Here is a 20,660-nt window from a genome sequence, read left to right on the forward strand (position 1 = left end):
CTCAATCAGTTTTCTCATTTCAACTTAACAAGACAAGTCAGCCAGAAAGAATGCTCTATTTGTGATCAACCTTAAAATTATGATGTGTGCAGCATTTCCAGACCAGTTAGACGTTCAGTGCTCATTGTTGCACGTGTCCACAGCTTGATCCTTCGAAGACAGGAGAAAGACCTTTGACAAGTCACACTGCCAACTGGTATGGTCATGAACACTACGAGTTGCCAGATGATCTTAGGGGGGATGGAATGAGTATAGCATCGGTTTATAGTTCCAAAAATAAAACAAAGTCGATAGTTTATATAATACTATTTAATCATATTTTAACCAATCAATGTTTGCTTGTGTATTCATTGTTTTGTATGTTATTCTTTATTTTGTCTATCCTGTCTTTTGGAGTCATGTGGATTGAGCCACTGTCATTGGACCCAGAACAATATCCTCTTGATTTACCTGACAACAGCTCGATTTTCACAGCAGAAGCTAATGCCATATAAGCAAGCATATCTTGAATACATTTCTAAACACCCTAAATACAAACAATACATAGTCTTTTCAGACTCTCTTTCTTGCCTTCAGGCTATTAAAAATTTGTCTTGCTACTATAATCATCTTGCTACTGGCCAATGCGACATCGACTCTTGTTAGTTACATTGTTGGAATCAATGGTGGTGACACAATGGTTGATGCTGCTGCTAAGGCAGCACTCAACCAATCTGTGACACCACTTCTTATTCCATACTCTGATTATAAAGCCGTGATTAGATCATATATCCGAAATCTAATGCAAAAGAAGTGGGACACCCAAGTAGGTATCAATAAATAACATACACCTACTTGGGTTGTCAGTCCAGATTTGAGGAAGTCAACATGCGGCGATGTCGCATTGGCCATACGCGATATACACATGAATATTTATTGCAAGGTGAAGATCCTCCGTTTTGGCATCCACTGAGATGAAGCATGTCCTGTTTGGTCGCATTGATTTTTCCATTACGAGGGATAAGAATTTCAATGTGAAAACAGTGAAGGATCTTTTTAACGTCAATTGTCATTAAATAATTGCATTTAAAAAAAATAGAATTGTTATATCAATTTTGATATATGATTTGTAAACAGACAAATATTTTAAAATTGGTAGTTTAATTGAGCAGCTGAGATTGTGAGTGGCTGTATCCATACAGGGGGTTGAAGTATCGTAAAATTATTGTCCTCCTGTGGGGGTACGTAAGTCCAACAGAACTGTAGAATATGTGTTATTCTATTTTATGGCTAATTGTCTAAACTTGCTGACAGCTGAAGGGATGGTGTAAATCCAACTCGGGTCCATGCAGGAAGCAAGGGTTCTCTAAGTCTCCATGGTCCCTAGTATGGTGATCTACCTTCAGTTGTTGGCAATCTATAGCCTGTTTTTTATTGTATTGTCTTTCATAGTTAAGATGTTTTAGAGTGTCATACGAGTTTTAAATTTATAACTGATATTCTAGTTATTTTGCTGTCCTTTGCACACAGGAAAGTATATGATCTAATGATAGAGCTACACTATGTTCCTGGCGGCCACGGCAGCCCCGTTTCCCCGAAACGTAGTGCGCCGTGGGATTTTGGCCATTTCCTTCCTCTAAAGTCAAGTTCTCTCACGATCTATCACGTGACCCGTGAAGGTCCGGGTTAGAATATTGATTTTCAGTAACCCATGCTTGTAATAGACGACTAACGGGATCGGGTGGTCAGGCTCGATAACTTGGTTGACACAAGTAATTTGTTCCCTACTGCGTAGATCGATGCTCATAATGTTGATCACAGCATTGTCTGGTTCAGACTCGATTATTTACAGACCGCCGCCATATAGCTGGAATATTGCTGAGTGCGGTGTAAAACTAAACTCACTCACTATCACGTTGGGATAAACAGGCTGCGGAGTCCCGGAAGATGGAAGGCGCATTACGGATGCCATTACTCCCCCCCTCCCCCCCAGCCTGTCGCAGTCTGATTGGTTCCCTCACGTTTCTCACGTTTTGATCAAGGTTTTGACACGTTTTGCGCGTTCTGTCAAGACTTTCTACGGATGAAACGTGGACGCCGGCCAGCTTTGGGGCACGTTTGGACCCACAGTATGTAAAATAAGGCCTCCCAAGCAATAGCAGCCATTGTATGCCGGGACACAACAGCAGCAGGAACCCCCCAAGATGAAGAAGATTTTGTGTTTGTATGTTTGCTTGGGCCATACATCGAGTCCTTGCGTCAGCCTGAAAGCCAGCATCATCTGCAGAGAGGGAATGCCAGAGAACGCAACGTGCCGTATCTCACCGGCCCTGTAAACCCATTCTTAACTACTCGTCCCTAGGACTGTCATGTGTTTCATTTACTATTAGAGTCTACAGTTATGTGTTGCATTTACCATTAGAGTCTACAGTTATGTGTTACATTTACCATTAGAGTCTACTATCATGTCTTTCATTTACTAGAAGAGTCTACTGTTTCCTTCACCATTAGAGTCATGTGTTCAACTGATTGTAGCAAATTACTGTTATGTGTTGGACTGTTGTACTTTACTGCCTCGCTCTACTGTTACGCGTTGCAGTTAGTTCACTGTTATATGTTGCACTTTGTTACACTTTACTATTATGCGTTGGATATAACAGAGGTCGTCGCACATGAATCATAATCTGCGTGCACAGGCGTGTCTTAGACTATCGGTGGCAATCTATGCGTACTTATTCCCTAATACTTATACAAACAACTATAATGACAATCTTTTGCCTTTTTTCAATTTCGTATTGTTTTACGCCGCACTCAACACTTGTCCACCCCAGTCAAGTCAACTTGTAAACAATCATGAAAAAACGAAAACCGCAAACGAGCGTTGTATGCGATCCAACCTAGGCCCATCTGAAGACAACCCAACCCAACTCACCTCTCTCTCTCTCTCTCTCTCTCTCTCTCTCTCCTCTCTCTCTCTCTCTCTCTCTCTCTCTCTCTCTCTCTCTCTCTCTCTGTGAATAGATGTATGCATGATAGATCAAACGATGGGGTGATATTAAGTCCTACGTAGGAGAAAATAAGTCATACGTAAGATATATTAAGGGCTACGTAGGACAAACTAAGTCCTAGGTCATACGTAGGAGAAACTAAGTCCTACGTAAGAGATATTAAGTCCTACGTAGACGATATTAAGTCCTACGTAAGAGATACTAAGTCCTACGTAGGAGATACTAAGGGCTACGTAGGAAAAACTAAGTCCTAAGTCCTACGTAGGAAAAACTAAGTCCTAAGTCCTACGTAGGAGAAACTAAGTCCTACGTAAGAGATATTAAGTCTGGCTAGGTCTGAAGGATTCAGTATTCATCACTTCAGAGTTTGAATGTAAAGCTCAGCCTTACAGATCTCTGGCTAGGTCTGAAGGATTCAGTATTCATCACTTCAGAGTTTGAATGTAAAGCTCAGCCTTACAGATCTCTGGCTAGGTCTGAAGGATTCAGTATTCATCACTTCAGAGTTTGAATGTAAAGTTCAGCCTTACAGATCTCTGGCTAGGTCTCAGTATTCATCACTCAGAGTTTGAATGTAAAGTTCAGCCTTACAGATCTCTGGCTAGGGTCTGAAGGATTCAGTATTCATCACTCTGTAAAGCCTCAGGATTCAGTATTCATCACTTCAGAGTTTGAATGTAAAGCTCAGCCTTACAGATCTCTGGCTAGGTCTGAAGAATTCAGTATTCATCACTTCAGAGTTTGAATGTAAAGCTCAGCCTTACAGATCTCTGGCTGGGTCTGAAGGATTCAGTATTCATCACTTCAGAGTTTGAATGTAAAGCTCAGCCTTACAGATCTCTGGCTAGGTCTGAATCATCACTTCAGAGTTTGAATGTAAAGCTCAGCCTTACAGATCTCTGGCTAGGTCTGAAGGATTCAGTATTCATCACTTCAGAGTTTGAATGTAAAGCTCAGCCTTACAGATCTCTGGCTAGGTCTGAAGTATCAGTATTCATCACTTCAGAGTTTGAATGTAAAAAGCTCAGCCGTACAGATCTCTGGTTGGGTTTGAATATCAACAGATGCTAAAATATACTTGATTTCACAGTCTCAATAAGAATATTAATTTCCCCACGAGTTCAATTTGTACCTTTGAACAATGTGTACGTATAAGAAAAGAAGGGGCGGTGGGATAGCATAGAGGTTAAGGCGGTTGCTCGTCACGTAGAAGACGCGGGTACGATTTCCCCACATAGATTCAATATGTGAAGCCCACTTCTGGTGTCCCCCGCCGTGAGATGCTGGAATATGCAATTTCATAAAAGCGGCGTAAAACCACACTCATTGATTCACTCTAACAAAAGCAACTCTGTAATTTCATGAAATGGCATTTAGAAGTGACATGCTGGAGGCTTTACAATCTACACCAAAACGTCACATTGAATGTTGAAAGGAGTTCATAGATCCATAAAATTATCTCTCATGCTGCAAGGCCTGTATGTCTGATACTGTCTGAATGCTATGTACGTCTGAACGTTCAGACCAGAAGACCACGGTGTCTGTACCCTTGCTTTGACATGGGACGATGCTTCTGGTATTGGATTGAAATCCCATGATTTGTCATAGGCACAGTAGCATTTTCGCTGCTACACCAAAATCAATCTTATTTTCTCTTTACACGGATAGGAATCTGTTTTTGAACATAGCCAAGGCCTATGTATTGTTTTGGGTTGACGTTTTACATTTTAATTTAATTTGTTATCTACTTTGACATGAAGCAGGTGTTGGAACAAACAACATTGCTTTGGGTAAACCAGCAACACAGAGTTCAGTTGGCGAGAATGGTATCGCAGATCGGGCTGTTGATGGTAACGCCAACCCACGTTTCGACAAACGTAGCTGCATTCACACATTACACGGAGAAATTGACCAGTGGTGGACAGTGGATCTCTTGGCCATCTACAGGATTACAACGGTGCAGATACAGAATAGGGTGATATGCATGGTAAGGATAACAGAATAGGTAAAACAGGTCAGTGAGTTTAGTTTTACGCCGCACTCAGCAATATTCCAGCTATATGGCTGCGGTCTGTAAATAATCGAGTCTGGACCAGTTTGAAGAATATAACTGTCATTATTTGGTATGAATTTTACTGATTCAAACCAACACTGAACCATCTTATAATCTGGTGTCAATTAAAAATAGAACGTCTGCAAAAGCATTTGCTTCTGCCTATGTCAATTTGAAGTATTCCACATATTGCAATAATCTGTGAAGATCCGGGTTAGAATTGGTCTTCAGTAACCCATGCTTGTTGTAATAGGCGACTAACGGGATCGGGTGGTCAGGCTCCTGACTTGGTTGACACATGCCATCATATTTTCCTTTTGCGTAGATCGGTGCTCATGGGTTATCTGGAGACTGACGTCATGTAGCTGGTATGTTGCCATGGATGTCGTCGAACAATAGACCAACACATCAGCTTATGTGCTTATATTAGCAATTGCGAGAACTATCGCTACGAAAGGATGCGACAGACAGCACACTCACTTTTGAGCAAAATGACGACACCACGAAATGAGCGAATTTTCACATTAACAAAGAATGTAAAGAATCTCTTACATTACGTTTTGTGACAGTTTGCATATGAAAAGATAGGATATTTATTTCTATATGTTTATATCATTGGCTGTTCTGACAACAAATAAACCTTTTAAGTCTACCAGATGACGTAACATGTTATTTGACAGGGACATACCACATGGTTTATGGTGCCTATTGTGACACATTCATTTTAGTTTACAAAACATATCTCCAATGTGACAGACAGAGGGTGAGATATCAAGTTATAACATGGTTTATGGTGCCTATTGTGACACATTCATTTTAGTTTACAAAACATATCTCCAATGTGACAGACAGAGGGTGAGATATCAAGTTATAACATGGTTTATGGTGCCTATTGTGACACATTCATTTTAGTTTACAAAACATATCTCCAATGTGACAGACAGAGGGTGAGATATCAAGTTATAACATGGTTTATGGTGCCTATTGTGACACATTCATTTTAGTGTACAAAACATATCGCCAATGTGACAGACAGAGGGTGAGATATCAAGTTATAACATGGTTTATGGTGCCTATTGTGACACATTCATTTTAGTTTACAAAACATATCTCCAATGTGACAGACAGAGGGTGAGATATCAACTTATAACATGGTTTATGGTGCCTATTGTGACACATTCATTTTAGTGTACAAAACATATCTCCAATGTGACAGACAGAGGGTGAGATATCAAGTTATAACATGGTTTATGGTGCCTATTGTGACACATTCATTTTAGTTTACAAAACATATCTCCAATGTGACAGACAGAGGGTGAGATATCAAGTTATAACATGGTTTATGGTGCCTATTGTGACACATTCATTTTAGTGTACAAAACATATCTCCAATGTGACAGACAGAGGGTGAGATATCAACTTATAACATGGTTTATGGTGCCTATTGTGACACATTCATTTTGGTCTACAAAACATATCTCCAATGTGACAGACAGAGGGTGAGATATCAACTTATAACATGGTTTATGGTGCCTATTGTGACACATTCATTTTAGTTTACAAAACATATCTCCAATGTGACAGACAGAGGGTGAGATATCAACTTATAACATGGTTTATGGTGCCTATTGTTACACATTCATTTTAGTCTACAAAACATATCTCCAATGTGACAGACAGAGGGTGAGATATCAACTTATAACATGGTTTATGGTGCCTATTGTGACACATTCATTTTAGTGTACAAAACATATCTCCAATGTGACAGACAGAGGGTGAGATATCAACTTATAACATGGTTTATGGTGCCTATTGTTACACATTCATTTTAGTCTACAAAACATATCGCCAATGTAACAGACAGAGGGTGAGATATCAAGTTATAACATGGTTTATGGTGCCTATTGTGACACATTCATTTTAGTCTACAAAACATATCTCCAATGTGATAGACAGAGAGTGAGATATCAAGTTATAACATGGTTTATGGTGCCTATTGTGACACATTCATTTTAGTCTACAAAACATATCTCCAATGTGACAGACAGAGAGTGAGATATCAAGTTATAACATGGTTTATGGTGCCTATTGTGACACATTCATTTTAGTCTACAAAACATATCTCCAATGTGACAGACAGAGGGTGAGATATCAAGTTATAACATGGTTTATGGTGCCTATTGTGACACATTCATTTTAGTCTACAAAACATATCGCCAATGTGACAGACAGATTGAAATTATTGAATCCCAGAAGGGACATTGCTGCAGCGTTGACCTTACCAAACCATGCAAAGAATAGCAGAACCCCAACCCCCCCACCCCACCCCACCCCAATTTTGCTTGTGTATGGTTAACACCGCACTCCGCAAATTTCCACCCGATCCCGTCAGTCGCCTCTCACTACAGGCATGGGTTCCTGAAGACCAATTTTAACCCGTATCTTCACAGGCAATTAATCAAAGAGCGATACACGAACAATACCACTAACATTTTGACAGCTATTTACTTATATTTATGACTTAAATATGTATTCAAGGCGAGGCAATGCATTATCTCGACATCGCGCTTTGATAAATTTCATCGGTTTTGATTGGGTGACGACCCCCTTGTTTCACCTTGAAATACATGGTAAAATATGTATTTGTTTTCAGGTTTTAAGCTTCATGACTTCAAAGTGGAAGTGTACAAAGCGAGCCCAGTCCATTGCCCAGGCGTCAACATGACAACGTGTGCATCTCACCCTGGGCAAGCGTCACTCGGTGAAAACGTTAATTTGACCTGTGCTGAAGGGACAATTGGGAGATATGTTAGAGTGCTCAAATTACCAGAGTTCATAACCAACCCTAACGATGACGTTCTAATCATCTGTGAAGTAAAAGTTGAAGGTGTTCCTGTTCACCAATGCCTGGAAGGTAATGCTTTGAGTTTATACTTTAGATATGATGAATGTGAGTGATTTTAGTTTTACGTCGCTTTTAGCAATCAACATCACGGCTGGGGACACCAGAAATAGGCTTTGTTACGACGTAAATTGTAATAAAAAAGCAAATTGTAATACTTGCAGCAAATTGTAATAAACTTGACGTAAATTGTAATAAAAACGTAAATTATAATAAAAAATGACGTAAATTGTAATACGCAAATTGTAATAAAAATTGACGTAAATTGTAATAATTCTAGTTGCGGTAAAATGTAATAAATATTTACGTAAATATTGTAATAACAGATTTAATCACTCGTAAATACGCGTGTGTTTGTTTTTCGCTGCATTTCATGCATCATACAAGCTTGTTTTGGGGGATAACTCGAGAAAGAAATGATGGATTTTGTTCAAATTTGGTACCAAGGTATATTGGCGAGATTCACCGACACCAGTTAAATTGACTGACCTTGAGATAATTTGCAAGGTCACAGCAAAAGTCTGAGGGTTTTGCAGATATAAAGATTGTTGTTAGCGCGATAACCCAAGAAAGAATTGACAAATCTTAGCTAAATGACGAAAATGATATTCGTCCTGATATATAATCGATATAAAATCTCTAACTGTCCTCTGTAACATGTCTTTTCGCAAATATCTGTTGAGGTTTTGATATGTATACATATAAAGTGGGGGTGGGGGTGGGGGTGGGTGGGTTTCTAACAGGTATATCTAACACACTTACATGCATGTAGAGCCAGCCTCACCTAGAATATAATACAAATGCAGCTGTTTTTATGTATTATTTTTCTACATATTATCAGTCAGCCTCAAGCAAATTGGTTTTGCTATGTATCAGCCTCACGATCCCCATTTTGTGTGACTTTGTATCTTAGCTTGGTACTCCCAAAAAAACGTAAATTCTGCAATAGAATCCACCACAAACTTCAGGAAACCAAATATGAGAGAAACATTTTTGTATGTTTGAGATTGGTAGAAGTCCGCTAGAATCAAATTAAGATATTAAACAGAACAAAAAAGCATATTGAAACTACAATCGCTTGTTCAAGTGACTCCCCATTCTGTTTACTGAAAGAACTCGAGAAAGAAAAGATGGATTTTGTTCAAATTTGGTACCAAATTTTATTGACTAGATTTACCGACACCAGTTGAATTTAGTGACTAGAGGTCATTTTCAAGGTCACAGCGAAGGTGTAACAGTTTTGCACATGCCAAGCTTGGTAGCCGCGAACTCAGGAAAGAATTGATAGATTCTGATCCAATTTTATGTAAAGGTGTATTGGCGGGATTTCCCCTGCACCAATTGATTGGGGATCTTGAGCTCATTTTGAGTTCACAGTGAAAATTGTTTTGCACATGTCTAACTCTTTAGTGCGAAAACACAAGACAGAGTTAATATATTTTGCTTAAAGGTAGTACCAAGATGCATTGGGAGTATCGTCTAACGCCAGTCAATTTCAAGGTCACAGCGTGTATTCTTACAATATCTCAAAAACTAATGAATTACTAATTTTCAAATTTTCTTAGTAAATGGTTTCTATAATTTCATGTTATTCTACCGGCTGTGAAATTATTCGAGACCAGAGATTATTTGTGTATGTTTCGAATATTAAAGTTAATTGTTTTTTCATAATGGAATTATTTTCGATGTTGACGCAAGGACATATGTTACGAGCAATAGCTTTCAATAATTTCATGTTATTTCTATTACAATTTGAAGTTCTTCATAGCATATTCAAAATTAACAGGATATTGTTTGTTTGCGCTTTGAAATGTACGTTTATTCTTCTTCATTTTCGAATTATTTTCTATATTGACGCAATGACATATTGGAAGTTAATTTTATGTTTTGATCATATGTGATTTCTTATGATTTATGTTTCGATCATACATTCATATATTGCGTTGTCACAGTTTAACCTGGTTCGAATTATTTTCTTCATCATATTACTACATATTAGTGTAGTTTATGAGAGGGAATTTTATGTTACATTTGCTAAGGATATCATGAATCGCTAGCGCCTGGTTATTCCTTGCCACATAGCAGTCAATCTGTCTACTCATTTGTATTTGATTGATGCATTTAAAATGAAATGTAGAAATGGTATTGAATTAATTATTGTATCATTTACTTCAAGGAATCGATCATATGTGCTCGCTATCAAAATAAAGTCAAACTTCTTTATGTTGGGTATACAATGTAAGTTAACACCTTAATTGTTATGGGTATACTAAAGAAATCACTTTATTTAGTTTCACCGCACAAAATGCAACAAATAAATCAACGGATGATTAACCTCAAAGAATGATGATAACAATGCTTATAAACCTACGAGGGCAAACATATCGGGGATAATTTGTTTTCATACGATATGCACCGGGTAAAATATCACTTTGTCATGGTGACATGACATCATGAACAATGTTATGACGTCACGTTGCTTCTAAGAAGCCGCCTTCTAAATACAACGATGACGGGGAGCCTGCCTTTGTTAGACAGTAGATTATCGCGTAATTTCCTAAATTAAAGACTTCGGTAATAAATAGCAGATTATATTCGTGACCATGTCATACAAATAAAAGTATGTTAACGACCTAAATATCGGCATGCCCCTTCTCTGGTTCCAAAAATACCAAGATTTAGACAGTTGTGTTGTAAACATGATATGACAAGGGCACTCAAATTTATCTTTATTAAAGTCGGTTATATTCTGACCATGAGAAATGTCTTCAAATAATGTCTGGTAAAAGTTACCAACGTCCCAATAGTGTCCATTGGTTTTAGAAATCTATAACAAAAATGCATAACCTCACTACTTTTTGATAAATGACAAAGGATCATTCAACCGTATTAAAAGGTTTTCAGGCTTGAAGGACGAAGCTCATTAAAGATCTATTACCAGCTCCTTTTCAGAGGCTGATAAAAGGTTCGAAAATGTGGGTCATAAATACATGAAAGTTTTTATTGTTGTATGTTAGATATGCCCGTTAGACCTCCCCCTTCCACGTGTATTTGAGATATAACCGTTAGAACCCCCACATCCCCCTCTATGTCTTAAGTATGTTAGATATAACCGTTAGCACCCCTTCCTCTATGTCTTAAACTAGGCTAGATATAACCGTTAGAACCACCACCCCCTCTATGTCTTAAACTAGGCTAGATATAACCGTTAGAACCACCGCCCCCTCTATGTCTTAAACTAGGCTAGATATAACGGTTAGAACACACCACGCATCCCATCCCATCCCCATCCCAACCCTCTACATGTATTTAAGTTGTTTTCATAAATTTCATTCAGTATTGAAAGGGATTGTGCTCAAGTTATTCAACTTATTAAAGCCGGCTTCCGACAATAACAAGGAAAATACATGTAATGGACAATGAACAGAGGGGTGACATATTACACATTAATTGAAACGCTTACTACGTACAATGAATTTATGGACTTGACTAAAAATATACTGAGTCAAAAAAGAAACTTCACAACATGTAATTTGAAAAATAATGAATAATTTTTCTCTGATGATACATCTATGTATCCGAAATGGGATCCCTATCTTTCGACTCTAGAAAAACGTTCGCAAAACCCACTCAAACCCATCCATTCGTCGTGCAAACGACGTTAGTGACAAATCAGGTTTTGCACATGCAGTCGATCACGTGATCTTCGCATCGAAGTTTTCTTCATATGCACGTGTTTGCATTGGCCTCAAGAATTGAAAAAACACTTTTAAACCACAGTTCTAACCGTACTTGAAATGCCACGATTGTCAAGTGTGAAACGTGAACGGGCCGTTGGCATGTTGCAAGCGGGAAGATCAGTTATTGACGTCGCAAGAGTAATGGGATGCAGCCGTCGTACTGTGTATGACTTGCGAGGTCGTCTACAACAAACTGGCACCACTTCTGATCGCCCAAGGTCGGGTCGTCCACGTGTGACGTCACGAGAAGACGACCGTCAAATCGTCATACGACACCTACGTGACAGATTTCTGCCGGCTACACGAACCAGGGTTGAGATGTTTAGAGGTCGACTGTCCTCACAGACCATTCGAAATCGGTTGCGGGCTGCCAATCTCCATTCTCAACGTCCATATCGTGGGCCAATATTGACGTTTCATCAACGTCAACGTCTGCTGTGGGCCCAACGTCACCTCCGATGGACCCAGAGAGACTGTAATCGAGTCGTCGTTAGCGATGAATCCAGGTTTACCCTCAGATTCGTGGACGACAGGTATAGACCCTAGAGACGACGTCGTGAACGGTATGTCCAATGTTGTGTACAGGATGTCGACAGATTCGGGGGCGGAAGTTGCATGGTGTGGGGTGCTTTCTGTGGGAACAACCGTTCCCGACTTCTGGTCATCCGTGGAAACCTCACAGCTGCTGCTTACCGCAACCAGGTGCTCACCCCTGAACTCGTTCCTTTGATGGCGGATCATGGCCCAGGTCTACAGTTCCAGCATGATAATGCTCGGCCGCATACCGCGATGTTGACACGAAATTTCCTCCAAAACGCTGGAATCAACGTCATGGACTGGCCATCGAGGTCCCCTGACCTTAATCCAATAGAGCACGTTTGGGATGCACTTGGGAGAAGACTTTGTGGTCTTAGGAACCAACCTCAGAATTTGCAGGAACTTGGCGCTGCCTTGCAAGAGCAATAGCGCAGAATCCCCAACCACGTGTTCACAAGCATCAGGCAGTCGATGAGGAGACGGTGTTTGGCAGTGGTGAATGCGCGGGGCGGCCATACACGATATTGAACTGAGAAATTTCGCATTTTTATTCTTGTGACTTGACATTCTGTATACCCATGTTTTGGAACGGCGGTGTAGCCCAATGGAACTGATTATGGCACTGTCAGTGTATCGAGTACATCACACAGATCTCAGCAATGAAATAATAACAATTTAACAATCTTACCATCTCTTGGTCTTTTAAAGTGCCCTGAAGAAGGAATGTGAAGTTTCTTTTTTGACTCAGTATATTTTCATTTATATTTTAGGGGACATTAAGGCTGCTGTACAGACTGGTGTTTATATCTAAGCTAACTTTTAGGATTTCAAAGCCTTGTATCAAATCAAACTGGCAGCTGAAATATACTTTGGACATTTTAGAAAGAAATTATCAGCATTTGAGGAACTACATGAACGTCATTTTTTCAGATAATTTAACTTTAAATAAAGGAAATGAATTGGTACATTTTATTGTGGAGGAATAATTATTCCATAAAAAGCACAATCTTATATAAAAGAAGAACTGTGATTGAATAGCCAAATTAGACTTGTTGCACAACTTGTATTGAGAAATAGTTTCAGTAGATGGTGGAAATAAGTCAATAAGATAATCAGAAGTTTGCATGTTAACAGTATTGTAAAATGTTCAAAGTTTCTTATGCGTATGTCTAATTTATAAAGGTAACCAACCAGTTTTACTGTACAAACTAGCTCTTGAAGCGAATATTGGCAGACCGGTTACAATGTTTGCTGCTTCAAGCTGAACCATTTAAAGTTTATCACAAATATCTGCGGGATAATAATTTATTATCCCAGACATCAGACGCATATTCTAAGATAGGTCTAGCATACATTTCATACATGCTTGATAGAATATTTCTAGATAGGACGTACTTTAACGATCGTAATGAGGGAACTATTTTAGTGACCTTTTCTTGTACAGCAGTTACATGATGAGACCACTTTGTATTGTCCGATAAGTTAACACTAAGATGTTTATGTTGATGTACACACTCCAAATGTTCATTACTGAAGATCACGTCTGGAACTTGGCCAATGTCCATGGTTGAAAACATTATTGTGATATTTTGTAAATTTCCCAAGGATAGATAATAAACTAACAGGTCTGTAATTAGTTGGGAGGGATGTATCTCCTTCTTTCAAAATAGGAGTGACATTACATTGTAGGAAATACAGTCACTCAATGATATATTATACAACAAAGAGGTTCAGCTATAGATGTACAAACACTCTCATGTTAATGTCCTCAGGTCCACTAGATTTGTTTGCTGGTAAGGTCTTATCAGATACCTCCTTTTCGGTTACAATGACACTTGTTATAATGTTAACACAGCGATGGCTAACAGGTGGCAAAGTTTTGCCGCCCTTATTAACATTTGAAACAGATACAAAATATTCATTTAATGTTTGAGCGTTATCCAATTCTGTAAAAACTGAAGGTATGCCAGAATCATCAGTGACAAGAGGGGGAATGGGTGATAAATAGTTATCAAAATTAGATATAAAGTTTTCCTTGGTTATTCCTTTCAGATTATTTACTTTATTCCTTTGCTTTTTGTATTTAAATAGCTCAGAAGTATTCAGAGATCGAAATGCTTTTTTCCTTAGACGTTCTCTTTTCTTTTAAGTATGTTACGAGGGGCGTTGAAAAAGTAGTCAGTCTAACTAATGTATGTTCTTGATGTTCGGGGCGGTGGGGTAGCCTAGTGGTTAAAGCGTTGGCTCGTCACGCCGAAGACCCGGGTTCGATTCCCCACATGGGCACAATGTGTTAAGCCCATTTCTGGTGTCCCCCGCCGTGATATTGCTGGAATATTGCTAAAAGCGGCGTAAAACTAAACTCAGTCAGTCAGTCAGTCTTTATGTCCAATGTTTGAAAAGCTTCCATTTTATTTTGAAGGAATCATTAGCAAAGTCATATCCAAAACTCCATGTGGGTAATGTGGTTAACGAGATATCAGTCATCACAACACATTGGGGTATAATGTGTCTTACAAATTTGCTGAAAATAGAAAACGATCTGTCATTTGGTATCTAGTAATAGTAATAGTCCGCTTATATGACGCTCATATCCAGGCACATTGCCTGCTCACGTCGCTACGTACATTACTATCCCCGATCATAGGACACTATCGTAGTTTCCGGTACTTTTTGCAACTCCCTGGGGATCATACAGCCATGCTGCCTGTTAGGCGCAATGAACTAAACACTCACATTGATAGCACATCACCCATTTTACAGCTGGGTGAACTGAGACAATGTGGATCTAAGTGTCATGTACCCGTCTCAGGACCCGAACCTAGGTGCCTCCTCGAACCCGGGCCTTCAGCGTTATAGGCAGACGCCTTACCACGGCACTATTGCGCTAGCTCTTGGATAATGGTATGATCTCAGATAATACCATATAAAATATGTTCAGCATAGTATTGGATGACTTCCCGTCACCATTAACATTCAAAGATTTGGATGGCTTGATTTATATTTAGACGGGAACTGTTTTTTTAAGGACACCCTCATTTTAATTTTTCAAAAGCATTGTGTCAAGATATACAATATATTGAGAGCTGACACTTGTGTGACCATTCAGTATTTAGTTTGAACCCTTGACATCATGTATGAATAAGTGAAAAGATTAGGATAAGTTATGTTCTTATGATGACGTCAACTGAAAGGGGGATGGGTAGCGTCTCCAAAACATGCTCTTTCAGTAAACATGAAGGGGGGAGTCGCTTCATCAAGCGATTGTAGTTTCAAATTGCTTTTTTGTGCAGTTTAATATCTAAGTTTGATTCAAGCGGAATTTTACCAACATACAAAATGTTTCTTGCATACATGTATTTTGTTTCAATTGGTGTAGGGGGAAATCCCGCCAATACACCTTTACATAAAATTGGATCAGAATCTATTCTTTCCTGAGTTCGCGGCTACCAAGCTTGGCATGTGCAAAACTGTTACACCTTCGCTGTGACCTTGAAAATGACCTCAAGGTCACTTAATGCAACTGGTGTCGGTACATCTAGTCAATAAAATTTGGTACCAAATTTGAACAAAATCCATCATTTCTTTCTCGAGTTCTTTCAGTAAACAGAATGGGGAGTCACTTGAACAAGCGATTGTAGTTTCAATATGTTTGATTCTAGCGGACTTCTACCAATCTCAAACATGCAAAAATGTTTCTTGCATATTTGGTTTCCTGAAGTTTGTGATGGATTTTATTGCAGATTTTATGTTTTTTGGGAGTACCAAGCTAAGATACAAAGTCACACAAAATGGGGATCGTGAGGCTGAAACATAGCAAAACCAATTTGCTTGAGGCTGACTGATAATATGTAGAAAAATAATACATAAAAACAGCTGCATTTGTATCATATTCTAGGTGAGGCTGGCTCTACATGCATGTAAGTGTGTTAGATATACCTGTTAGAAACCCACCCACCCCCACCCCCACTTTATATGTATACATATCAAAACCTCAACAGATATTTGCGAAAAGACATGTTACAGAGGACAGTTAGAGATTTTATATCGATTATATATCAGGACAGGCTTGACATTGTACCATGTGGGGAAAAGAACCTGGGTTTTTCATCGTGACGAGCGAACGCTTTAACCACTAGGCTACCTCACCGCATAGATATAATGAAACAAACCTAATGATACCATGCAGTATGTTCTCCCAATGGACCACAGTGGGAGTTGTCTACGATTCGTGTGACAGTCAGAGTCTGAGGGGAGACATTAGCGGCAAAGCACATTATGTGTTCGTTAATGATACTCAGCTGAATGCGACCTTACACGTGATTACAGAACTGATCAACAGTGACTTCCTTAGGGGTCTTAAAGTTGCCACATGTAACGAAGTCATCAATTCCGTGTTAACAATTGTTCTCAAAAGTGTTATTGACCAAGTGGGAATATCGGAGTAGAACTGTCTACTGCTAACATATGCGAGTGAGTGAGTACGTTTTCACATCGCCTTTAGAAATATTCCAGCAATGTCACGGCGAGAGACACCAGAAATGGGCTTCACACATTGTACCCATGTGGGGAATCGAACCCGGGTATTCGGCTTGACGAGCGAACGCTTTAACGACTAGATTATCCCACCTCGCCTTCTTTTGTTAGACGTAGAGATTGTTCAAAGGTACAAATTGAACTTGTGGGGAAATTAATATTCGTATTGAAACTGAAATCAGGAATATTTTGGTATCTGTAGATTTTCAAGCCTAGCCACAGGTCTCTAAGGCTGAGCTAACGTGTGCATCGGGTAGTAGAAGACCAAAATAGATCAGTTGTCAGACTCCATGAGTCGGCTAATTGTGTGTCTCGGTGCCCCAATGGTTTGGATTGCTGGTCATACCATCAGTCACTGGTTATCTGGTTAGGTGATGATGATGATGATGATGATGATAATGATGATGATGATGAAGATGATAATGATGGTGAAGATGATGATAATGATGAAGATGAAGATGATGATGATGAGGAGATCTAATTAGGACCATTTATGTATATAGCGTTGTAATACAGAAGCATATTGCTGAAGGTGATATTAAACAACACTTACATATGTAGTCTGTTTCACTTTGCCAAATCTCCCTGATACGTAAGAAGTCCATGTAGAGTGTCCCTCCGCCGGGAGAAGGCTGGCAATTGCTAAATCGGCGTAAAACAATAGCGAGTGAGTTAAACGTTTACATTGCATCGCCAAAATTGCAGCCATATGGCAATGAGAACATGTGACAATAACAACTTTTCCATTGTGTGATATATAACGTACAACCATATCCGTATCAGAGATCTACCCGTGAAGATCCGGGTTAGAATTGATCGTCAGTAACCCACGCTTGGCGTAAGAGGTGGTCATTCTCACTGACTTGACTCACACATGTCATTGTATCCTAGCTGTGTAGAACGATGCTCATGCTGTTGATCACTGGATTGTCTGGTCCAGACTCGATTATTCACAGACCACCGCCATATAGCGGGAACATTGCTGAGTGCGGCGTAAACCTAAACTCATTCACTCAATCGTATCAGAGATCCATTAAATGTTGTGTTTCATTCGCTTGTGACTTTTAACCCATATTTTGATTGTTTGCAGATAGACAATTCGATACTTATTCGGGGAAGAAGATGATTTCTTCAAACCAGGCTCAGGCTGGACTGACGCGGGCGGAGTGTTCCAGGAGATGTTACTACGACAATAGTTGCTATGGCATCAACATCCGGGTCGCTGATGATGAATGTCAACTGATCACCGAGTTCAACAACCATACATCAGCCGACGACAGTGGCTGGAATCTGTATCTGATGTGTTAAGTCCTACAAGCTGAGAAACAGAGACTACGACACGAGAATCTGTGAGGCACAACTGCGGTAAAACCGCACCGTTTTAGCATCATACCCACATATATTTTGTCAATCGTTAGATTTGAGTGGCGCATTAATATATTGCACAACGATCATATGTGACGTCATCCGAGCTTCTGCTTACTACTCACACCTGGTGTGACCCTCAACTCAAACGTTTCCTCCATGCCTGTGGATTAATAGGGCGAATGTGATCACGAAATCTACGTAAGACGTAAGAACAGTTATCATCACACGAAAGCCACAACGCTTCGACACAGACGAAAAACAGTTCGACCGAAGCACGACTAACATATCAATAAATTACAACCAGGAAAGTAGTCCGTCATAAAGTGAACTTAGGTCATCACCATGGAGTAGCCAATCACGGACCTGGAATTCGATCTCACACATATCTTTGATACCAGTTGTCTAACATGGGTTTCTCACCCACAGGTGTGGTTGAAACATGCATTGAATGTGTCTATTATTAATTTAACACCTTGCCCTTGTCCAACTAAAGGGATTAGATAAAATCTTGTGGATGAACGTTATCAGTGACTGAAAAAAACCTGTTTTCGAAATTAACGGAGCCAAATTTTAACACAGCTTGGAATTGGAACTACGAAGTAATAACTACGTGTAGCGTGTTATGCCAAAACACAGTGAAAGACGGATACCGATTGTTGTAGCACAAGACGATTTAGTATACGAGTTTCCCAACGACATATTTGCATGACTGATATGTGAGGAGGACAGTAGACTGCTATTTAATTAAGTGAGACTGCTTGTTATTTCTGACAACAGCTAAACGTGAGAAGGTCACAACGTTCTTGTACTTTGTCTTCGTGTCTTCACTAGAAGTTAATTGCACGGCTTCTTATTGTTTTCAAACGGATCAGCGGAAAGCTGCTGCACGTTTCAAAGCATGTTTCAAAACTAGAAGCCTATATCCATGTGTTCTTAACATTGAAATGTTTAAATTTATTAATGGTACTTTCAAGCAGTAAGATGAAACAGGAGTTTATCATACTAAATTTTAGGAGCATTGTGTGAAATTTTATGATAAAATCATATTTATCAGTAGTCTAACGGGTAAAATGTGCACGACCATTTTGATAACTAACTCGTAAAGATCCTTGTTTGAATTAGTCTTCAGCCACCCATGCTTGCCGTCAGAGGCGATTAACAGGATCGGGTTGTGAGGCTAGCTGACTTGGTTAACACATGTCATTGTATCCCAATTGCGTAGATCGTTGCTCATGATATTGATCACCGGATTGTCTGGTCCAAGCTCGATTACTTACAGACCGCTGCCATATATCTGGAATTTTGCTGATTGCGTTAAAGAACAAATGAACACAATTTGTTTTAATTACTGCATTAGAAATAGATCCGGAGACAAGGCATCCATGGTGGCAACTTGCCGGCAATAATGGTTACACGGTCTTGTGTATAAACGAGACAACACTAGTTCCATAATCAGTACAAATCTGTCTCTGCAGTGCCGTTCCGATAATAGCAGAAGCATGTTTACATATAGCCCTTTAAAACATCGATGTTACCAGGCGTCAGCGAAAATGTCAGCAGCCGGAAGCAGCTGTCATCAAAACTTGAAATTGCTCACCTGAACAATACACGGAATGTCAAAAGTCAAGTCAAACCAGGCAATTGTCTCGGACATCGTATTTGTTTACTGATGAGTTAAATTTTAATGTGTTTCTCAGGCCTTGAATAATGTAATCCTGATGCCACTTTTGAGCAAGCGTCGTCGTAGAAGCCTAGATTTTTACACCGAATTTTGTACAGAGCCACATATGAAACCGATAACGCACATACTGATATTCAAAAGGATCTGCAGGCCCAATTAAGAATGCCATATCTTACAAATATAATCTATTTCACACTGGTTGCATTTAACTACACGTGAAGATCCGGGTTAGAATTGATCTTTAGTAAACCATGCTTGTTGTAAGAGGCGACTAACGGGATCAGGTGATCAGACTCGCTGACTTGTTTGACACATGTCATCGTAGCCCAATTGCGCAGATCGATGCTCCTGCTGTTGATCACTGAATTGTCGGGTCCAGACTCGATTATTTACAGATCTGCGCCATATATATGACTATTGCTGCGTGCAGCGTTAAACAACAAATTACCCAAACCAAGCATTTATGGAAAGCTATAGGTTATGCTTACACGTGACAATGTAATGATTACTTCTGATTGTTCATGAATTCTTGGTTGATAATGTCATTGATAGCTAGGTCTGTTAGGAGTGAATTAGCCGGGGAAATATGTCACTGAAAAAATGTTAAAAGTTAATTTTAAAAGCCAAATAATTTGTTTGGCTCAATCTTTGGTTGAAACAGTGCTGCTGTGACTGTGAATATAAGCTAAGTCGCTATGGTTACAGTCCGTTTGATTTCATGTGACTGTGAATATAAGCTCAGTCGCTATGGTTACAGTCCGTTTGATTTCATGTGACTGTGCAAAATTTGCTTTTGTTGCAATTGTTAGATTTTGTGTTAGTGAGCAATTCATTGGTCTCAAATGAAATCAAATGG

General features: G+C 39.4%; 1 long non-coding RNA gene across 1 annotated transcript in view; it reads right to left on the reverse strand.

Annotated features, from left to right (window-relative positions):
* The window catches only part of LOC124281920, a 51,072-nt gene that overhangs the window by 30,165 nt on the left and 247 nt on the right, over positions 1-20,660 (reverse strand). The window contains exon 2 of the long non-coding RNA XR_006900002.1: positions 17,309-17,397. This is a non-coding gene — a long non-coding RNA (uncharacterized LOC124281920). The remainder of the gene's footprint in view (positions 1-17,308; positions 17,398-20,660) is intronic.

The sequence above is a fragment of the Haliotis rubra genome, unplaced genomic scaffold, assembly GCF_003918875.1.
Source record: "Haliotis rubra isolate DU_JTF1 unplaced genomic scaffold, ASM391887v1 Scf290, whole genome shotgun sequence".
NCBI lineage: Eukaryota > Metazoa > Mollusca > Gastropoda > Lepetellida > Haliotidae > Haliotis > Haliotis rubra.